Here is a 21,302-nt window from a genome sequence, read left to right on the forward strand (position 1 = left end):
CTCTAACTCTGCTCTCTTTACCTTTGCTTCTGACCCCATTCCTGCTCATGTGTTATAAACACTTGATCCCACTCTCCTTCCATCTCTTACCTCTATCTTTAATTTCTCACTCTTCTATGGCTCCAGTCTCTTAGCCTTCTCCAGATCACACAGCCCCTCCAGCTTTTGCCCCAACTTCCTCCTCCCTTTTCTGTCCAGATTCCTTGAAAGAACTGTTTACACCTTCTGTCTTCACTTCTTCACCCAATTTCACCAACCCATTTTGGCAAAATAGGAATTTGATGCCTGTTCTCCCTCCTACTTAGACTGTGAGCCCCATGTGGGACCTGATGATCTTGTATCTACCCCAGCACTAGTACAGCGCTTGGCATAGAGTGAACATATAACAAATACCACAATCATTATTTCTTCTTAACCTACGACAGTCAAACTTCAGCCCCTTTCACTCCACTGGGATGCCAACTGAGATACTCAGAAGCAGTTTAGCCTAGTGGAAAGAGCATGGGCATGGGAGTCAGAAGACCTGGATGGAAGAGGAGTCAGCAAAGGAAACGGAGAAGGAGCACTAGAGAGGCAGGAGGAGAGCCAGGAGAGTACTCTGGCAAAGCCAAGGCCTGAGAATGTATCAAGGAGGAGTAGGTAGCTCGCAGAGATAAGGGCGTTTGAGAGATCACAGAGGATTAGAACACAGAAGAGCCAGATGAGGTAACTGAGGCCCAGGGAAATGAAGTGACTTGCCCAAGGTCACACAGCAGACAAGTGGCGGAGCTGGGACTAGAATACAGGTCCTTCTGACTACCAGGCCCGTGCTCTATCCATTAGACCATGCTGCTTCTCTACCTCTTCCCTCCAGGACATCTCCAAAGGATCGCGCCCCTTATAGTCAACATGTCCAAAAGTGAACTTCTCAACTTCCCTCCTAAATCTTCCCCTCTTCCCTCCTTTCCCATCTCCACTGTGACCTCCCTATCCAGAATCCCATAACCCTGGTGTTATCTTGTAGCATGGTGTAGTGGATAGAGCACAGGCCTGGGAGTCAGAAGATCATGGGTTCTAATCCCAGCTCCACTACTTGTCTGCTGTGTGACCTTGGGCAAGTCACTTGAATCCTCTGTGCCTCAGTTACCTCATATGTATAATGGGAATTGAGATTGTGAGCCCTACATGAGACAGAGACTGTGTCCAACCTGATTTGCTTGTAACCATCCTAGCACTTAGTACAGTGCCTAGTAAATAGTAAGCACTTAACAAATACTAGTATTATTATTATTACCTTCAATTAATCACTGCTATTCAGCTCGCATGTCCCAAATAATGCTAGATCCTGCTGATTCTTCCTCCAAGACATTTTCCAGATCTGCCTTTTCTTCTCCAAGCAGCCATCATCTTATCATGATTAGAATACTGTATAATTGGTCTCCTTGCCCCCAGCTTCGCCCCACTTTAGTCTATATTCCACACTACCACTCAGGTCATCTTCCTAAAGCAGCTCTCCATGTGTCTCCCCTCGCCAAAAAACCCTTCCCTGGCTGTCCTTCACCCTCTGCATGACCCCAAAACTCCTTACTTACATATAGCCTTCAAAACTCCCTGCTCTCTCTATTATACAAATCGGTCCCCACTCACCATTTGCCAGCTCACACTCTTCAATCCCTTCAAACCTACCTTCTAACTGCACCCTGCTCTCACCTTGTCCACCTCCCATCATGTTGTCCCCCAGCCTGGAACTCCTTGCCCCCCCAAATCTGCCAGATCTCTGCCTTTTCCATCTCCAAAGCCCAACTAAAATCCCACCTCCTCCCCCGAGCTTTCCCTAATTAACTAGCTATACTTTGAGTCATATCAACCCAGCAGCTGTGTATTTATGTATAAATTACCCATTCTTTGTACTTATGTATAGTTTTTTTATTTCAAATGAATATCAAGTTTATTCTGATTTCACTGTTTGGAAATTTTTTATGTCAACTCCCCAGTTACATTTTAAGCTCCTTGTTGGCAAGGAACATGGCTCATGTTTTTCTATAATAAAAAAGATGGCATTTATTAAGTGTTTACTATGTGCCATGCTCTGGCATGGATATAAGATAATCCGCTCAGGCACAGTTCCTGTTTCACATAGGGTCTGCAGTCTAGGAGGGAAGGAGGACAGATATTGAACCTCTATTTTACAGATAAGGAAACTGAGGCACCAGAAAGCTAAGTGACTTGCTCAAGGTCACACAGCAGGCATGTGGCGGAGACAGGATTAAAACCTTGTTCTCCTGCCTTCCAGCTCTGTGCATCCTCTGGGTTCAGTGCACTGTACTAAATGCTCTACTCAGTAAATATTTTTACTATTACTACTTCTACAAACCTACCTCAGCAACCTTCCTTAAAATCTTGTATTTTGTCTTACCTTAGAACATCTCCAATGGATGACCCATTGGTACTTTAAATTCAATAGGGCAAACACTGAATTCCTCATCTCTCCTCCTAAACCTACTCTCCTCCCATTTTTCCCTTCATGGTCAATGGCACAACTCCCCTCACTTTCTCAGAAGTTCAGAACCTTGGTGTCATCTTTGATTCCTCTCTGTCTTTCAATCAATCGAGCGCTACTGTGTGCAGAGCACTATACTAAACGCTTGCAAGAGTACCATATGACGACATAACAGATACATTCACTGCCCACAATGAGCTTACAGTCTAGAGGGGAAGACAGACATTAATATAAATTAATAAAATGAGAGTTATGTACATCAGTGCTGTGGGGCTGGTAAAATGAGAGTTATGTACATCAGTGCTGTGGGGCTGGGAGGGGAGTGAGCAAGTCAGGGCAATGTAGAAGAGAGTGGGAGATGAGGAAAGGAGGGCTTAGTCATGGAAGGCCTCTCGGAGGAGATGTGCCTTCAAAAAGGATTTGAAGTTGGGGAGAGTAATTGTCTGTCAAATACAAAGAGAGAGGGTGTTCCGGTCCAGAGGCAGGATGCGGGCAAGAGGTAGGAGGTGGGAGAGACAAGATCGAGGTACAGTGAAAAGGTTAGTATTAGAGAAGTGAAGTGTGTGGGCTGGGATGTAGTAGGAGAGTAGCAAGATGAGGTGGGAGGGTGCAAAGTGATTGAGTGCCTTAAAGCTGACTTTAAGGAGTTTCTGTTTAAGGAGTCTGGAGAGGAATGGTAGGAGGGAAATGGGGAGATGACTGGAGGGAGCCGTGGGGTCAAGGGAGGGGCTTTTTTTTTAGGATGGGGAGACATGGGAGTGCTTGAAAGCAGTGGGGAAGAAGCCATTGGAGAGCGAACAGTTGAAGAGGGCAGTTAAGGAGGGAAGAAGTGAGGGGACAAGTGTTTTGATAAGGTGTGAAGGAATGGGGTCATATGCACAGGTGGAGGGAGTGGATTTTGAAAGAAGGCAGGAGATCTCTCAGCTGGGAAAATTGGGAGAGTTGAAGAAGGGGCAGGAGGTGAGGAAGGACTGAGGAGGGGCAGGGGAGATTGTACTATGTGCAGAGCAATGTAATAATGACAGTATTTGTTAAGTGCTTATATGAGTCAAGCACTGTTCTAAGCACTTGGGAAAGTGCAATACAACAGAATTAGCAGGCACATTCCCTGCCCATAATGAGCTTACATTCTAGAGGGGGGAGACAGATGTTAATATGAATCAATAATTTAAAGCTATGTACACAAGTGCTATGGGCTTGGGAGGGCAGAGGGGTGAATATCAAGTGTCCAAGGGTCACAGATCCAAGGGTGTAGATGACGCAGAAGGGAGAGAGGGCCGGGGAAAAGAGGGTTTAATCGTGGAAGCCCTCTTGGAGGCCTAAAAAGTCATATACTCAAGGGGTCTCTGACCAGGTCAACCTCCCAGCTACCCATGGCATTGAAGTGTATATCAGGTCACTTATTCCTCTTATTTAACCATGCATTGATTTATTTCCTGCTTGCTTTAGCCATTACTAATTTTATCTATGTTTCCCCTCTCATGTCTATTTTTGGTTCTTCTATAACCCGTTTCAGTACAGTGCACTGTACCCAGTGGACCCTCTATAAGTGCCATTTTAAAATAGATGATGGGTTCTAATTCCAGTTCTGACACTTGCCTGCTTTGAGACCTCAGTTAAGTTATGTAACTTCTCTGGGCCTCAGTTTCCTCATCTGTAAAAGAGGGATTCAATACCTATTCTCCCTCCCCCTTAGACTGTGAATCCTATGTGGGACAGGGACTGTGTCCAAGTTGATTATCCTGTATTGACCCCAATGCTTAGTAAAGTGTTTGGCACATGGTGTTTAACAAGTACCACAATCATTCTGTTCATCATCATTATTATTATTGTTATTTTGATTATTTCCACTATCACTTTTCACCACATGTTTTGGCTGGAATGTTGTTAGGGAATTGGGGAACCGGATAAAGTGCAAGGCAATGTCAGAAGACACTGTCCCGCATATGTCTGTGCAATGACTCCAGGTGTGAGTTTTCCTTAATACGAGTTTCACTGGGAACATAACCCCTGAAATATTGCACAATTGACCGTACTACCTGTACCTGCTAGTCTCCCCCATTAGATTGTAAGCGCCTGGTTCTCAAGGCCAGGGACCGTATTTTCATTTTATCCTTTGAAGTACCTGGTACACCCTTAAGACAAGAGTCACGTTCCCGGAAAACTCTGCATTACAGAAAACTGGTAGCACTCACCCATTTTGACACCACACCTGTGCACAAGGGCAGTTTCTTCAATAATGCAGCACGCCCAAACAGGCTTGAGATGTCCGAAGAATGTTCCCCTAATTCCCTGTGTGTTCTAGCTGAAACACTTTATTGAAAACACACATTATAACAGAACTGAATGTATATTCACTACTAATGATGATGTCAGGACAGAGAGGTACTAGAAGAGTTGTGTGGAGCTGAAGACCGATATGATAGAAAAGGCAACAGGATAGCTGTAGTGGATAATTCAAGTGGGCAATCAAGGGCAGAGAAGTGGCAGAAAGGTTTGAATGAGATGGCTTTAACGGATTTTGTGCCAGCCAGGCTCTGTCTGGGGAGAGACTGCAGGACAAGAGTGAGGGAGGGTGCTAACATCTGAGGAAGTCTTCTAGAAGTCAGCCTAGGATATGGGAAAGGGCCCAAGAAAGCTGGGTCTGGGAAGAGGTGGGAATCATCAGGAAGCTCAGAAGGATGGGGGGAAAGGGCTGAGAGTCCCTCCTGCTAGGGCTGTCTGCACTGAGCGGTTGTGTTTGCATTCCTCAAAGACCTAACATGGGGAAACCTGGTGTGAAGGGCAGGGAGTTCATCAGGACCCATCGTGTAGGAGAAAGGCCCAAGCCCTCTCCAATGGGCAAAGATACAAGGTGGTTGTATGACATAGGACAGATTGTGTAGAAAAGCTGGCTGTGTCAGTGACCTTAGGCTGCTTGACATTTTACCGGGGGTGGGGGGGACGACAGCAGTCTTTTTTTTGTTGTTTTTGCTTGAGGGGGGACTGCCAGAATGGAATGCTTTAAAGTGTCTACTGAGTTGCTGTCTGTTTGGAGATGCAGGGAAGCCCGCAACTCCCTAAAACATAGGGCCTGCTAGGTGGCAGATTATCAATCAACCAGTGGTATTTATCAAGAGCTTACTATGTGCAGAGCACTGTACTAAGCACTTGGGAGAGTGCAATATAACAGAATTGGTAGACACCTTCCCTGCCCACAAGGACCTTACAGTCTAGAAGTGACTTTCAGTCTAGAGGGTGTTCTGCCAAAAGCAGTGGGGATTGTCTCTATCTATTGCCAAATTGTACATTCCAAGTGCTTAGTACAGTGCTCTGCACACAGTGCTCACTCTTTAAGAGTGCCAACTTTGGTCTATATTTTGCTGGCCATCGACAGAAAAGACCCACGAGTACATAGGCATGTGCCCGGGTGATGCTGGGCTTTGCAGAGTCCAGAAAAACTCTTGTAATGTCCTGTAGCAACCTTACTGTACCCCATCTAAAACAAGCATTGGAGATTTCCATGGTTGGGACATCCTTCAAACCCTGGGGTTTGCCCAGCCTCTGAGATGAAACAAGAGAAGATACCCAGCTTTCTCCCCATCATCCCTTAGCTGCCCCCCATTCTCACCTCTGTGATATTTCTCTGGGAAAAGTGAGACTGTGAGCTTAGATAGACTGTGAGCCCCATGTGGGACAAGGCCTATCTGTGTCTGACCTGATTGTTCATTCAATAGTATTTATTGAGCGCTTACTATGTGCAGAGCACTGTACTAAGCGCTTGGGATGAACAAGTCAGCAACAGATAGAGACAGTCCCTGCCGTTTGACGGGCTTACAGTCTAATCGGGGGAGACGGACAGACAAGAACAATGGCAATAAATAGAGTCAAGGGGAAGAACATCTCGTAAAAACAATGGCAACTAAATAGAATCAAGGCGATGTACAATTCATTAACAAAATAAATAGGGTAATGGAAATATATACAGTTGAGCGGACGAGTACAGTGCTGTGGGGATGAGAAGGGAGAGGTGGAGGAGCAGAGGGAAAAGGGGAAAAAAGAGGGTTTAGCTGCGGAGAGGTAAAGGGGGGGGTGGCAGAGGGAGTAGAGGGAGAAGAGGAGCTCTAGTCTGGGAAGGCCTCTTGGAGGAGGTGAGTTTTAAGTAGGGTTTTGAAGAGGGGAAGAGAATCAGTTTGGCGGAGGTGAGGAGGGACGGCGTTCCAGGACCGCGGGAGGACGTGGCCCAGGGATCGGCGGCGGGATAGGCGAGACCGAGGGATGGCGAGGAGGTGGGCGGCGGAGGAGCGGAGCATGCGGGGTGGGTGGTAGAAAGAGAGAAGGGAGGAGAGGTAGGAAGGGGCAAGGTGATGTAGAGCCTTGAAGCCTAGAGTGAGGAGTTTTTGTTTGGAGCGGAGGTTGATAGGCAACCACTGGAGTTGTTTAAGAAGGGGAGTGACATGCCCAGATCGTTTCTGCAGGAAGATGAGCCGGGCAGCGGAGTGAAGAATAGACTGGAGCGGGGCGAGAGAGGAGGAAGGGAGGTCAGAGAGAAGGCTGACACAGTAGTCTAGCCGGGATATAACGAGGGCCTGTAGCAGTGAGGTAGCCGTTTGGGTGGAGAGGAAAGGGCAGATCTTGGCGATATTGTAGAGGTGAAACCGGCAGGTCTTGGTAACGGATAGGATGTGTGGGGTGAACGAGAGAGACGAGTCAAGGATGACACCGAGATTGCGGGCCTGAGAGACGGGAAGGATGGTCGTGCCATCCACAGTGATAGAGAAGTCTGGGAGAGGACCGGGTTTGGGAGGGAAGATGAGGAGCTCAGTCTTGCTCATGTTGAGTTTTAGGTGGCGGGCTGACATCCAGGTGGAGACATTCTGGAGGCAGGAAGAGATGCGAGCCTGAAGGGAGGGGGAGAGGACAGGGGCGGAGATGTAGATCTGCGTGTTATCTACATGAGCGAATGAGTTCACCGAGGGAGTGAGTGTAAATGGAGAACAGAAGAGGGCCAAGAACTGACCCTTGAGGAACTCCAACAGTTAAAGGATGGAAGGGGGAGGAGGCGCCAGCGAAGGAGACCGAGAATGACCGGCCAGAGAGGTAAGAGGAGAACCGGGAGAGGACGGAGTCCGTGAAGCCAAGGTGAGATAAGGTATGGAGGAGGAGGGGATGGTCGACAGTGTCAAAGGCAGCAAAGAGGTCAAGGAGGATTAGAATGGAGTAGGAGCCATTGGATTTGGCAAGAAGGAGGTCATGGGTGACCTTAGAGAGAGCAGTCTTGGTAGAGTGGAGGGGACAGAAGCCAGATTGGAGGGGGTCTAGGAGAGAATGGGAGTTAAGGAATTCTAAGCATCGATTGTAGACGACTCGTTCTAGGATTTTGGAAAGGAAGGGTAGTAGGGAGATAGGGCGATAACTGGAGGGGGAAGTGGGGTCAAGAGCGGGTTTTTTTAGGATGGGGGAGACGTGGGCATGTTTGAAGGCAGCGGGGAAGGAGCCATTGGAGATTGAGTGGTTAAAAATAGAAGTTAAGGAAGGGAGGAGGGCAGGGGCAATGGTTTTAATAAGGTGAGAGGGAATGGGGTCCGAGGCGCAGGTGGAGGGGGTGGCACTTGCGAGGAGGGAGGAGATCTCCTCTGAGGATACTGCAGGGAAGGATGGGAAAGTAGGGGAGAGGGTTGGTGGGGGGGAGGGGAGAGGCGGAGGGGTGACCTTCGGGAGCTCAGACCTGATTGTGTTGATTTTCGTGAGGAAATAGGTGGCCAGATCATTGGGGGTGAGAGATGGGGGAGGGGGAGGAACAGGGGGCCTAAGGAGAGAGTTAAAGGTCCGGAACAATTGGCGGGGGTGACGGGCATGGGTGTCGATGAGGGAGGAGAAGAAGTTTTGCCTGGCGGAGGAGAGGGCAGAGTTAAGGCAGGAAAGGATAAATTTGAAGTGTGTGAGGTCGGCTTGGTGCTTGGACTTTCGTCGGCAGCGCTCAGCAGCTCGAGCATAGGAGCGTAGGAGGCGGACGGAGGAGGTGATCCAGGGCTGTGGGTTAGTGGAGCGAGAGCGGCGGAGGGAAAGGGGGGCGAGAGAGTCGAGATGAGTAGAGAGGGTGGAGTTGAGAGCGGAGACCTGATCGTCGAGAGTGGGAAGTGAGGACAGGGCGGCAAGGTGAGGAGAGATGCTTTTGGAAAGACGGATGGGATCGAGAGAGCGGAGGTCTCTGTGGGGCAGTAGCGAAGATTTGCAGGGGGAGGGAGTGTGAGAGATGAGGCAGGTGAGAAGGTTATGGTAATAATAATAATGATGTTGGTATTTAAGCGCTTACTATGTGCCAAGCACTGTTCTAAGCGCTGGGGTAGACATAGGGGAATCAGGTTGTCCCACGTGGGGCTCACAGTCTTAATCCCCATTTTACAGATGAGGGAACTGAGGCACAGAGAAGTTAAGTGACTTGCCCACAGTCACACAGCCGACAAGTGGCAGAGCTGGGATTCAAACTCATGAGCCCTGACTCCAAAGCCCGTGCTCTTTCCACTGAGCCACGCTGCTTCTCCTGGTCAGAGAGAGGGATTTCAGAGTTGGTGAGGGAGGAGATAGTGCAGCGGTAGGAGATGACGAGATCGAGGGTGTGACCGAGTCGGTGAGTGGGCGCGGCATGGTGGAGGAGGAGGTCGGCAGAGTCGAGGAGGGATAGCAGGCGGGCGGCAGAGGAGTCATCGGGTACATCCATATGGATGTTGAAGTCTCCGAGGATCAGAGTGGGCAGAGAGAAGGAGAGAAGGAAGGTGAGAAAGGGGTCAAGGTGGTTGAAGAAGTCGGAGGTGGGACCGGGAGGGCAGTAGATGACAGCGACAAGTATCTGGAGGGGGTGGTAGAGGTGAATGATATGGGCTTTGAAGGAGGGGAAGGAGAGAGAGGGGGGAGGAGGGATAGTGTGGAAGCGGCAACGGGGCGACAGGAGGAAGCCGACGCCTCCTCCCTTACCGGTGAGTCTGGGGGAGTGGGAGAAGGAGAGGCCTCCGCTGGAGAGGGCGGCGGCGGAGACCGTGTCTTCAGGAGAGAGCCACGTTTCCGAAAGGGCGAGGAGGAGGAGAGAGCGGGAGAGGAAAAGGTCATGGACGAAAGGTAGTTTACCTGTAATAGAGCGGGGGTTCCAGAGGCCACACTTGAAAGTAGCTGTGGGTGCAAGGGGGGGGGGGGGACGTGTGGGGGGAGGGGAGGGTTTGGATGGGAAGGAGGTGGCGGGGCCCTGGACGGGGAGAGGGGGATGAGGGGTAGCGGTGGGACAAGAGGACTGGGATGGGGCGTGGGTGGGGAAGAGAGAAGGGGGGAGGGGGTGAGGAGGGGGTTTGGTGGGGGGGAGAGGAGGGGGAGGAGGAAGAGGGGTAGCACTGGTAAAGTGGGGTTCTAGGGCGGGGGAGGGGAGAGGGGGAGGAGACAGAGGAGAGAGCGGGAAAGAGCTGAGCAAGAGAGGGGAAGGGGAAGGGGAGGATAGGAAGGGGCGGGAGGGGGGGCGGGGAGGAGGGACATGGCGAGGCCAGAGAGGTGGGTGGCAGCACAGACAACAATAAACAGTAATAAATGAAATCGGTAATATAGCAACATGATACAGTATGATACAATACAGTAGTGCTAATATAGCAACATGATACAGTATGATACAATATAGTAGTGTTAATAAGCGGGCGATGACCAGGGTCGGGGGTAGGCTCGATTAAGGGGCGACCTGATCAAACTCAAAGTCTGATGTGCCTCCCACACTTAGCACAGCGCTTGGCACACAGTACGTGCTTAATAAAAATGATTATTATCATTACTGATATTAATAAATTAGAGGGCTAAGTCCCGTAGAACCTTCAATCTCATTCCAGATTTCCAACTGCAAAATGGTAGTCAGCCCCAAGTCCTGCAACTTCATCACCATTTGTTCCTCCACAGAGCATTCATTCCTTCAATCGCATTTATGGAGCTTTTACTGTGTGCAGAGCACTGTACTAAGCGCTACTAAGGCTATGATCCAGGAGAGCATGAGGACTGAAAGAGTAACAGAAGGACAGGCTGATCATCAACAGCATACATAGACAGGGTTATTAACGTTGCCAGGGGTCCTGGCAGATCCTCTACCTTTCACAGTGGGGACTGAGATAGCCGGTTCCACTTTTAGACGTTAACCGGCTATTGGGTTAATACCGAAGACTCCAAGAGTTTGTACAATAGATGCAAGTGTCTCACTCGACAGAGGGAGATGAACTAGGCCCCCAAAGGGTAAATGGAGATATTTGGTTCCATGGTCACGGACTACAACCCAAACTGCAGTCAGTCATCTCACATTGGGTATGATTGGGTACAGGGGGATTGGATGAGTATGAATTGCTCAGTGCAACTCATCAACATAACTGGAGAAACACATCAAGCCCACATCCTGCTGGGCATTTAATGCAAGTGGGTGATCCAGAATATTGGTCACTCGTTTGCCAAAGCAACAACAGTGCGTTTTGCTGTCTGTCTCCCCGTTTTAGATCGTGGGCCCATTGTTGGGCAGGGATTGTCTCTATCTATTACCAAATTGTACATTCTGAGTGCTTAGTACAGTGCTCTGCACACAGTGTAAATATGATTGAATAAGTGAATGAATGAATGAATGAATGGAAGTCCCCTGGCCCTCCAAGTACCTAAGCAACCCTTAGGAATGCTCAGTCTACATAAAGAAGGGACCAGAAAGGATGCTCCAGGAACATCCTGACTCTCCCACTTTAAAGTGGGAGCTCCTTGTGGTCAGGGAATATGCTTTGTAGTTCTATTGTTCCTTCCCAAGGGTTTAGTACAGAGTGTTGTACTCAGTAGGTGCAGAATAACAACCATCACCACTACTGCTCTTACCCCTAAATTTTCCATTAGATTGTAAACTCTCTGAGGGCAGAGATTACGTCGAACAACTCTATTGTACTCTCCCAAGCGCTTAGTACAGCCCACCCAGTGAGTGCTCAGTAAATACCACTGATTGATTACCAGAACCAGGACTGATGGTTGGGCTTTACCTCTGTGGAATGAACACTTACAGAATGACACGCAACAAAGAAAACGGTAACATCATCATGAAATATGAGGCTCCTAGACGGCAGTGAGAACAGCAGTGGTCCAAAAAGACTAGCCTTACCTGCCTGTAAGCTTTCATGGCTCAGTGGAAAGAGCACAGGCTTGGGAGTCAGTGGTCGTGGGTTCTAATCCTGGCTCCGCCACTTGTCAGCTGTGTGACTTTGGGCAAGTCACTTAACTTCTCTGAGCCTCAGTTACCTCATCTGTAAAATGGAGATTAAGACTGTGAGCCCCACGTGGGACAATCTGATCACCTTCTATCTACCCCAGTACTTAGAACAGTGCTTGGCACATAGGAAGCGCTTAACAGATACCGTCATCATTATCTCCAATAGCATCTCGCCTCACCTTGCCGCCCTGTCCTCTCTTCCCACTCTCGACGAGCGGGTCTCCGCTCTCAACTCCACCCTCTCTACTCATCTCGACTCTCTCGCCCCCCTTTCCCTCCGCCGCTCTCGCTCCACTAACCCACAGCCCTGGATCACCTCCTCCGTCCGCCTCCTACGCTCCTATGCTCGAGCTGCTGAGCGCTGCTGGCGAAAGTCCAAGCACCAAGCCGACCTCACACACTTCAAATTTATCCTTTCCTGCCTTAACTCTGCCCTCTCCTCCGCCAGGCAAAGCTTCTTCTCCTCCCTCATCGACACCCATGCCCGTCACCCCCGCCGATTGTTCCGGACCTTTAACTCTCTCCTTAGGCCCCCTGTTCCTCCCCCTCCCCCATCTCTCACCCCTAATGATCTGGCCACCTATTTCCTCACGAAAATCAACACGATCAGGTCTGAGCTCCCCAAAGTCACCCCTCCGCCTCTCCCCTCCCCCCCAACAACCCCCTCCCCTACTTTCCCATCCTTCCCTGCAGTATCCTCAGAGGAGATCTCCTCCCTCCTCACAAGTGCCACCCCCTCCACCTGCGCCTCGGACCCCATTCCCTCTCACCTTCTTAAAACATCGCCCCTGCCCTCCTACCTTCCTTAACTTCTATTTTTAACCACTCAATCTCCAAGGGCTCCTTCCCCTCTGCCTTCAAACATGCCCACGTCTCCCCCATCCTAAAAAAACCCACTCTTGACCCCACTTCCCCCTCCAGTTATCGTCCTATCTCCCTACTACCCTTCCTTTCCAAAATCTTAGAACGAGTCGTCTACAATCGATGCCTAGAATTCCTTAACTCCCATTCTCTCCTAGACCCCCTCCAATCTGGCTTCCGTCCCCTCCACTCTACCGAGACTGCTCTCTCTAAGGTCACCCATGACCTCCTTCTTGCCAAATCCAATGGCTCCTACTCCATTCTGATCCTCCTTGACCTCTCTGCTGCCTTTGACACTGTCAACCATCCCCTCCTCCTCCATACCTTATCTCACCTTGGCTTCACGGACTCTGTCCTCTCCTGGTTCTCCTCTTACCTCTCTGGCCGATCATTCTCGGTCTCCTACGCTGGAGCCTCCTCCCCCTCCCATCCTTTAACTGTTGGAGTTCCTCAAGGGTCAGTTCTTGGCCCTCTTCTGTTCTCCATTTACACTCACTCCCTCGGTGAACTCATCCGCTCTCACGGCTTTGACTACCATCTCTACGCAGATGACACGCAGATCTACATCTCCGCCCCTGTCCTCTCCCCCTCCCTTCAGGCTCGCATCTCCTCCTGCCTCCGGGACGTCTCCACCTGGATGTCGGCCCGCCACCTAAAACTCAACATGAGCAAGACTGAGCTCCTCATCTTCCCTCCCAAGCCCGGTCCGCTCCCAGACTTCTCCATCACCGTGGATGGCACAACCATCCTTCCCGTCCCGCAGGCCCGCAATCTCGGTGTCATCCTTGACTCGTCCCTCTCGTTCACCCCACACATCCTATCCGTTACCAAGACCTGCCGGTTTCACCTCTACAATATCGCCAAGATCCGCCCTTTCCTCTCCACCCAAACGGCTACCTTACTATTACGGGCTCTCGTTATATCCCGGCTAGACTACTGTGTCAGCCTTCTCTCTGACCTCCCTTCCTCCTCTCTCGCCCCGCTCCGGTCTATTCTTCACTCCGCTGCCCGGCTCATCTTCCTGCAGAAACGATCTGGGCATGTCACTCCCCTTCTTAAACAACTCCAGTGGTTGCCTATCAACCTCCGCTCCAAACAAAAACTCCTCACTCTAGGCTTCAAGGCTCTCCATCACCTTGCCCCTTCCTACCTCTCCTCCCTTCTCTCTTTCTACCGCCCACCCCGCACGCTCCGCTCCTCTGCCACCCCACCTCCTCGCCGTCCCTCGGTCTCGCCTATCCCGCCGTCGACCCCTGGGTCACGTCCTCCCGCGGTCCTGGAACGCCCTCCCTCCTCACCTCCGCCAAACTGATTCTCTTTCCCTCTTCAAAACCTTACTTAAAAATCACCTCCTCCAAGAGGCGTTCCCAGACTGAGCTCCTCTTCCCCCTCTACTCCCTCTGCCATCCCCCCTTTACCTCTCCGCAGCTAAAGCCTCATTTTCCCCTTTTCCCTCTGCTCCTCCACCTCTCCCTTCCCATCCCCACAGCACTGTACTCGTCCGCTCAACTGTATATATTTTTGTTACCCTATTTATTTTGTTAATGAATTGTACATCGCCTTGATTCTATTTAGTGGCCATTGTTTTTACGAGATGTTCTTCCCCTTGACGCTGTTTAGTGCCATTGTTCTTGTCTGTCCGTCTCCCCCGATTAGACTGTAAGCCCGTCAAACGGCAGGGACTGTCTCTATCTGTTGCTGACTTGTTCATCCCAAGCGCTTAGTACAGTGCTCTGCACATAGTAAGCGCTCAATAAATACTATTGAATGAATGAATGAATGAATGAATTATTATTATTATTCTTGCCTGCTACAACTCAATTCTGTCTTCTGCTCTACAAAACTACATTTCCTCCCTGGTCAAATCCCATGCCCATAGTCACCAACGATTATTCCAGACCTTTCAGTTCCTCCCCAAACCCCCAGTGCCCACAACTCTCCCCCTCTTTCCCCTGATCACTATGCCAACTATTTTGTAGGTAAAATGTAAACCATTACTTGTGAGCTTCCCACAGTCCCCTCTAGCCTCCTCAGTGATCTCAGACCTACCACTTCCACTCTCTCCTTCTTTCCAGTTGTCTTTCAAGAGGCAGTTGCCTTTCTGCATCTAGACTATAAACCCACTGTGGGAAGGGAAGGTGTCTACCAACTCTGTTGTATTCTCCCAAGATCTTCGTATAGTGTTCTGCACACAGTAAGTGTTCAATAAATACAAATGATTGGTTCTGCCTGATTTCCAAATATTCCTCCTCTTCCTACACCTCAGACTCATTCCCTCCTCGCCTTTTATAAGTACTTGCTCCCTTTGTTCTTCCTTCCTTCCCTAACTGTCACCTTCCATTTCTCACTCTCCAGTGTCTCTTTTCCTTCTGCCTTTATACAAGCCCAAGTATCCTCTATACTCTGGATTCCAACGTACCCTCTAGCTGTTCCCCTTACCTTCATGTTCCCCTTCCTATCCAAAGTCACTAAACAGGTTGGATACACTCCCTGACTTCACTTCCTCTCTTCTTGACCCACTACCATCTGGCTTTTGCCATATTCCCTTAACAGAAACTGCACTCTGCAAGATCACCAATTTCCTTCTCCTAGCCAAGTCTGAGGAGGTCAACTCTGTCTCCCATTGTTGTCAAGTGCTGAACTCTGATTAGCAATTTATCAAGAGGTGTAATCTGACCCACCTGGAAGTAATCTAGCTCCTGGAGAATGGAGAGATCTGCAAGGAGTCCATAAAATCCAAATCACCTTGAAGGAAGGCACCCCAGCTGCAAATTCCATTGTGAATGATGAACAGGAGAACTTCCAAGATGCCCTCTTCCAGGCATTCATAAACACTGTGGGTACTGTTGGCAGATGGCACCAAGACTGGTTTGGTGAGAGTGACTCAGAGATCAAAAAGTCACTTGCTGTAAATCAAGCAAATCAATGTCAACATGTTATAGCCCTTCATGATCCTGAAAGAAACCCCTTGAAAAGTCAATATTGCCACATACAGTTCAAGTTAAGGACTATGAAATGTAGTCAGAGAGACCCTCAGCTACTTAGACTGCCACCAAACTCTATCCTTTCTACAGCCCTGAATGGATTGATGATAAGAAACGGTTTATCGCAGCTCTGTAAATCAATCAGTCATATTTATTGAGCGCTTACTGTGCGTAGGGCATTATACTAGGCGCTTATGTACTCCAACACAACATAAATGGGTTGAAGAGTGCAGATAACTTTGCCATCTTCATAGACAAGGAAGGTCTTTTAGGGAAATGGGAGCAAAACTGCTACCCTGAAGGTAATCAGACCGTGAGAGTCCAGTGGAAAGGAGAATTTTTTCCACATTCCCAGGAAGGTTACTCTCAGTGAAGAGACCTGGAGTGAAGTAGCTGTCCCAGTAATAGTCATTCCAACCCTGACTTCCGATTACATTACAGCTGAGCGGGCCAGGACTCTTTGAACCTCAACAACTCCAAAAGAGAATAAAGACTGCTACAGAATGAACTAAATGATTGTCTTGGCTCCCTCAATAACAGATTATGGTTTTGCTCCATCAACCACCATAAGGGAGCTGATGCACAGCAGCTTCCCCTCATTAAAGGAAACCATGCACATGCTTTTCTTTCCAATAATCAACAAAGATATACAAATGCCAGTTTTTAAACCCCAAATGTCAGGACCCTTATGGATAGCATTATTGGCAAATTCCCAGGACCCTTTCCTGAAATAGTTGCCTACAAACTTAAATGATATAATATCAACATGGCAGGACTAAGTGAAACTCTGCAAGCAGGAACAGGGCAGGTTATAGAGCCCTGGGTTGGCCGAGCAGGGGCTGGAGTTGCTATGTCTTCATGTGGAAAAATAAACTGGAAGAAAAAGCCAACTTCCTTCAGCTGGCCTTGCTATTAGGATTCAACTTTGACTAGTTTCCAATTATACTTAATGAGCATCTCATGAGATCCTCCATTTTCAACCGGCAAAGAGAGACCATCTCCATGGCAGCAAATACTCCAACCCTTAACACTGCTGATGATATAAAAGTAAAAAAAAAAAAAATTACGCTAACCTTAACCAAATCCTCGCCGGCATTTTGAAAGGAGGCAGACTTATTCCACTCACTGAATTTAACACCAGAGGTGGAAGAGACTTGAAAATGTGAAATGGAGTCACTGGCAGAAAAGGAAAGAGGAGAAAAGTCTAATTCAAATGGCATCTTTCTTCTGAATGAGCATATAGAATATAAACTTGTTACACATAAAGCAAGAGAACCTGACAAAAAGTGACCACACCAACCTTCATTTCAACTTTAGAAGAAATCACCACCACAGTCAGACTCATGAATAAACATGACGCTCTTACCTTACGAGAGGCAGTATGGCCATATGGAGAGAGCACAGGCCTGGGAGTCAGGGGATATGGGTTCTAATCCCAACTCTACTACTCGCCTGTTGTGTGATCTTGGGCAAATCACTTCACTTCTCTGTGCTTCATTTTCCTCATCTGTTAGATGGGGGTGAAATACCTGCTCTCCCTCAGTCTGTGAGCCCCATGGGGGACGGGGACTGAGTTTGACCTAATTATCTTATATCTACGCCAGTGCTTAAAATAGTGCTTGGCACATAGTGAGCACTTAAAAAACTCCACAGTTATTGTTGTTATGTCACATGGCAAGCGGAAAATATTGTTAACCACATGATGTTAGAATTGCGGTGTGGCTTTAGACCGCGATGCAGAATGGCAGGCTTGAATTTTGATGCATGTTAGCTGTACTTCAGGAAACAATATTGAGACTTTGGTACTGCACTCTGTCTTTAAGGAAATATTTGATATCAACAGTAGACACGGGTTGTTTAAGATTCAAAACAAGTTTAACTGCACTGAGACATTCACCAGGGTGGTGGAAGTTGAATAGGTCTAAGTTACACAGGCAAAAACTGAATGAGGAAAAGCAGGTAAAGGACAACAGAACGATAGGGGATGATATAGGGCAGGGCAGGGCCATATCTCAGGCTTCTGTAGGTTTCCTGAATGCCTAATGAAGTGCTCTGCACATAGGGAGGCACTCAGTGAGGATTGTTGTTAACATTAATAGTCTACCGCAAACGGGCTATTAAATACTCCAGTAATGTGCTGCCATTATTTACAAAACCAACATGGTAGAGGGATGTGTTAACTAGAATATGACCAAGCAAGAGTTGGGAAGCAATCCTTCCACTTGGCATTGGTCAGACCCTTATTCGAGTATCGTGTTTCATTTGTTCCCACTGCCTTTGGAAAAGGTGTGAAGAAACCTGAGGAGATCCAAAGAAGAGCAATAGAAATGGATCTAAAGGAAGTAGGCCTTATGAAGAACAGTCTAAGGAATGGAAGTTGTTTATCATGGTGAAGAGAAGGCTAAGGGGTGATTTCCTAACTATCTCTAAGTATAAGAATGGTTTATATGGAGAGAACTGCTTTTTTCTCTCCATTCCCCAAAGGACTAAACAAGAGGAAATGGGCTTAAATTGCTAAGAAAGTTTAGTTGGACATATGGGAAAACTTGACTTTCAGGGCGATAAAACCATTCAAGAGGCTGTCAAAGGAAGTTGTGGACTTTCCTCTCCCTGGGAAAATACCCAACTAGGAAGGTAATGTATATATTCACCCACCTATAGGCAGGGAATTAGACCAGCAGAACCTTTGAGGTCCCTTCCAGCTATGAGTCGCCTTCTTTTAGTTTGTTATCCTCTCACTCACACCCAGAGGGGACTAGAGAGAGACAGAGACACGGAGAAGAAGGCTGAGAAAAGGGAGGTGGAGGCAGAGAAAGAGTTCTTCCTGCCAGAGGAACCGCATTCTCATAACATCTTCTACAAACACATGTGAGTGTTTATCTCCAAACAACAGCAGGCTGGAGCCAGGAGCCTGGTTTCACAAACTCAAGTGCAGACAGAACTCAGACGATGAGAAGAACAGGCGCTTGGAACAGCCCACGCCATTCCACCCCACCCTGCCCTGGGGATCAAACCCTATTAAAGACAAAGTGCCACGTGGGCACGGCGGAGAGCCTGGCTCTCACTCCATGACAGCCAGGCTGGCAATTAGAGCTTCATATCCCCTTCCTGCCAGCCGGTCTTCCTCCATCTGTAAAACTGGCTGAAAAGGGGAGCAGTATACGGAGCAGACAGGACTCCACCCAATGGACCCACGGGGCTAGTGCCACGAGAACGTGCTTGGGCCAAGGCCATGGAAACCTAATTCTTGGTCAAGTACTAGTTGTTGTAGTGGAAATGGTATTTAGTAAGTACCAACTGGGTGCAATGCACTGTACTAAGCACATGGAGAATACAAAACAAGCAAGTGGCTCATTTCCTGCCCCTTGAGAGCTTGCACTTTAATGGGGGAGACAGACACGAAAATACTGACCACTAATAAAAATAATAACAATACTTGTTAAGTGCTTACTATGTACCAGCACTTATAACAGTGCTTGGCACATAGTAAGCACTTAACAGATGCCATAATTATTATTATTGTTATGTGCCAAGCACTGTTCTGAGCACTGGGGTAGATACCAGGTAGTCAGGTTGGACGTAGTCCCTGTCCCACATAGGGCTCACACTCTTTATCCCCACTTTACAGATGAGGTTACTGAGGCCCAGAGAAGTAAAATGACTTGCCCAAGGTCACACAGCAGACATGTGGCAGAGCCAGGATTAGAACCCAAGACCTTCTGACTCCCAGGCCCATGCTCTATTCACTAAGCCATGCTACTTTTCTCCTGAGGGAGAACAAGGAGGCCAATAGGGAGAGTTGCTTCCAACATCTTAGGTCTCTGTTTTGCCACATAGGGGTGGAGACCAGATCCCCAAGTGTCTGGGGCAAGCAAATCATAGCCAGCATAGGCTTGGATATGAGGGACCCGGCTCTCAGAAAAGGAGCCAGGGTTTTGAAGCCGCCGATTCCTTAAATCCTCTTCTCTACCAATCAGCCCAGGGGTATTTATTGAGCACTAACTCTGTGCAGAGCACTATACTAAGGGCTGGAAAAAAAAATCTGCCACCCAATGTGGGGCTCAGACTTACAACCCTGAGATTAAGAGTCTCATGCTCTACCCACTGAGCAAGCCGAGTAGCTAGCCTGCTCCTCCATCTCCCAAACTCCTGGGTGGGTGTTAGCTTTTGCTTTGTTCTTGGGAAAGCTGTTTCCTCGCTCCGTGTCTCCATTTCCCCATCTGCCAAAAGAGAATAATGTGTTTTCCTCCCGGGGAGCCATTGTAAGTTGAAATGAAAATAGATGCTGCATGTACCATATGAAAGCCAAAGAGTAATGGAATAGGAAACCCTGCCCAGGGCCGCTGGCAATTTCAAATGGTTGGCACATGTTAGGATAATCTTCAGTTCCATTCTGACATCTCTCCATGTCTGTAAAGGGAGAAAGAGTAGCCAATATTAGTCTACCTGGAGGCAGCAGCTGGGAGAGGGTTCTGGTGAGGACACGGAAATAGCCACCTTTGGTCTAGTGTGACCAAGTTCAGGCCCAGAGAGGTTCCACAGAGCATCCAATCTCCTGTCGATCGTCACCCAACATTATATACTAGCCACAAAGCAATTACAAATTGTAACTGTGTAACTGTATCCGAGACAGAGGCGAGGAACAGGGTTGCCATCCCTCCCTGGGGTGAAGTCTCAGGTCCTCATTTCACGCTCCTCCACACTGACAGTACACAGCAGAGCAGGCCCAGTTCTTAGAGTTTCCTTTTCTCCTCCATAAAGAGCTTTAACCTAGCTATTAGGGTGTCCACATTCCCCCACAACTCACTGCACAATTCCCAAATCCCAGACAACACATGGAGTCTGAAAATCCTGCCTTGGTACTATTCCAATCCCATCTTCCTTGCTTGAAAACACAAGAACAGTAAATGCTCACAGCCCTCTTAGTCATTCACTCACACATTCATACACACGCACACAGTTTAGCCTTAGGCCTCAACATGTACAACCGATAAGCAGGAAAAGGCTAAAGATAGCTGGTGTTTGCCCCCAAGCAGCAGGTCAGATGCCCAAATAAAAGATGCAATTAACAGATGTCATCCTTTCACCTGGCTCAGGAGCCAGAGCCAGAGCCAGAGCCCGGCTGTTACTGGAACCAGCAGGAAATGGGGTAACAAACAACAAGTAAGGCTCTTTTCTGGTGCTGATCTGCCTCATTAACAGCAAAAATGCTTCCCCTGAGCCCCTCAAATTTAAAATCCAGGTTAAAAATGCAGTAGCCCAGACAGACATCCAGCAACATCAAAGATGCTAGCTGAACATGTTTGATTTTCAATCTCTGAGCCAAACATGCCTCTCCAGTGATAGCTGTGGGTTGGTACCCAGGTCAGGCTGAAATTTGGACACTCATTTCTGGTGATGGGATTTGGAAGTCAGGGCTGAGTTGACTGAGCAGTGATTGGGCCCAGGAAGCCAGGGATGGGAGATTGGGATTGAGGAACTCTGAGCCAGAAATGGGTCTGGGAGATTGGGATTGAGCAGGAGAGTAGAGAGCAGGTCAGGGAAGGTTTTGGAAGGACAGCAAGAAAATCTGTGTGTTTCTTTATCATCAACATCTACTGAGTTGCGACTAGGTATAAGGCGCTCCACTGTCTCACACGATATACGCATCCTTTGTTGCACTCTTGGGGAAGGAATACTTGGCTTCATGGTGCATTTTTTTGACACCAAGTGGTCTCGTGTTCTTAGGGAGTAATTCTAAGCC

The 21,302-nt window shown here is 48.5% G+C and overlaps 1 long non-coding RNA gene across 1 annotated transcript; it reads right to left on the bottom strand.

The window, feature by feature from the left end:
* Nucleotides 1-11,708: 11,708 nt before the first annotated feature.
* On the bottom strand, nucleotides 11,709-17,016 carry LOC114806540. Its single transcript, XR_003754580.1, has 4 exons — nucleotides 16,926-17,016; nucleotides 16,633-16,735; nucleotides 15,257-15,481; nucleotides 11,709-11,748 (listed from the first exon to the last, which is right to left on the bottom strand). It is a non-coding gene; the product is annotated as an uncharacterized LOC114806540 (long non-coding RNA).
* Nucleotides 17,017-21,302: the final 4,286 nt, after the last annotated feature.

The sequence above is a fragment of the Ornithorhynchus anatinus genome, chromosome X1 (assembly GCF_004115215.2).
Source record: "Ornithorhynchus anatinus isolate Pmale09 chromosome X1, mOrnAna1.pri.v4, whole genome shotgun sequence".
Taxonomy (NCBI): domain Eukaryota; kingdom Metazoa; phylum Chordata; class Mammalia; order Monotremata; family Ornithorhynchidae; genus Ornithorhynchus; species Ornithorhynchus anatinus.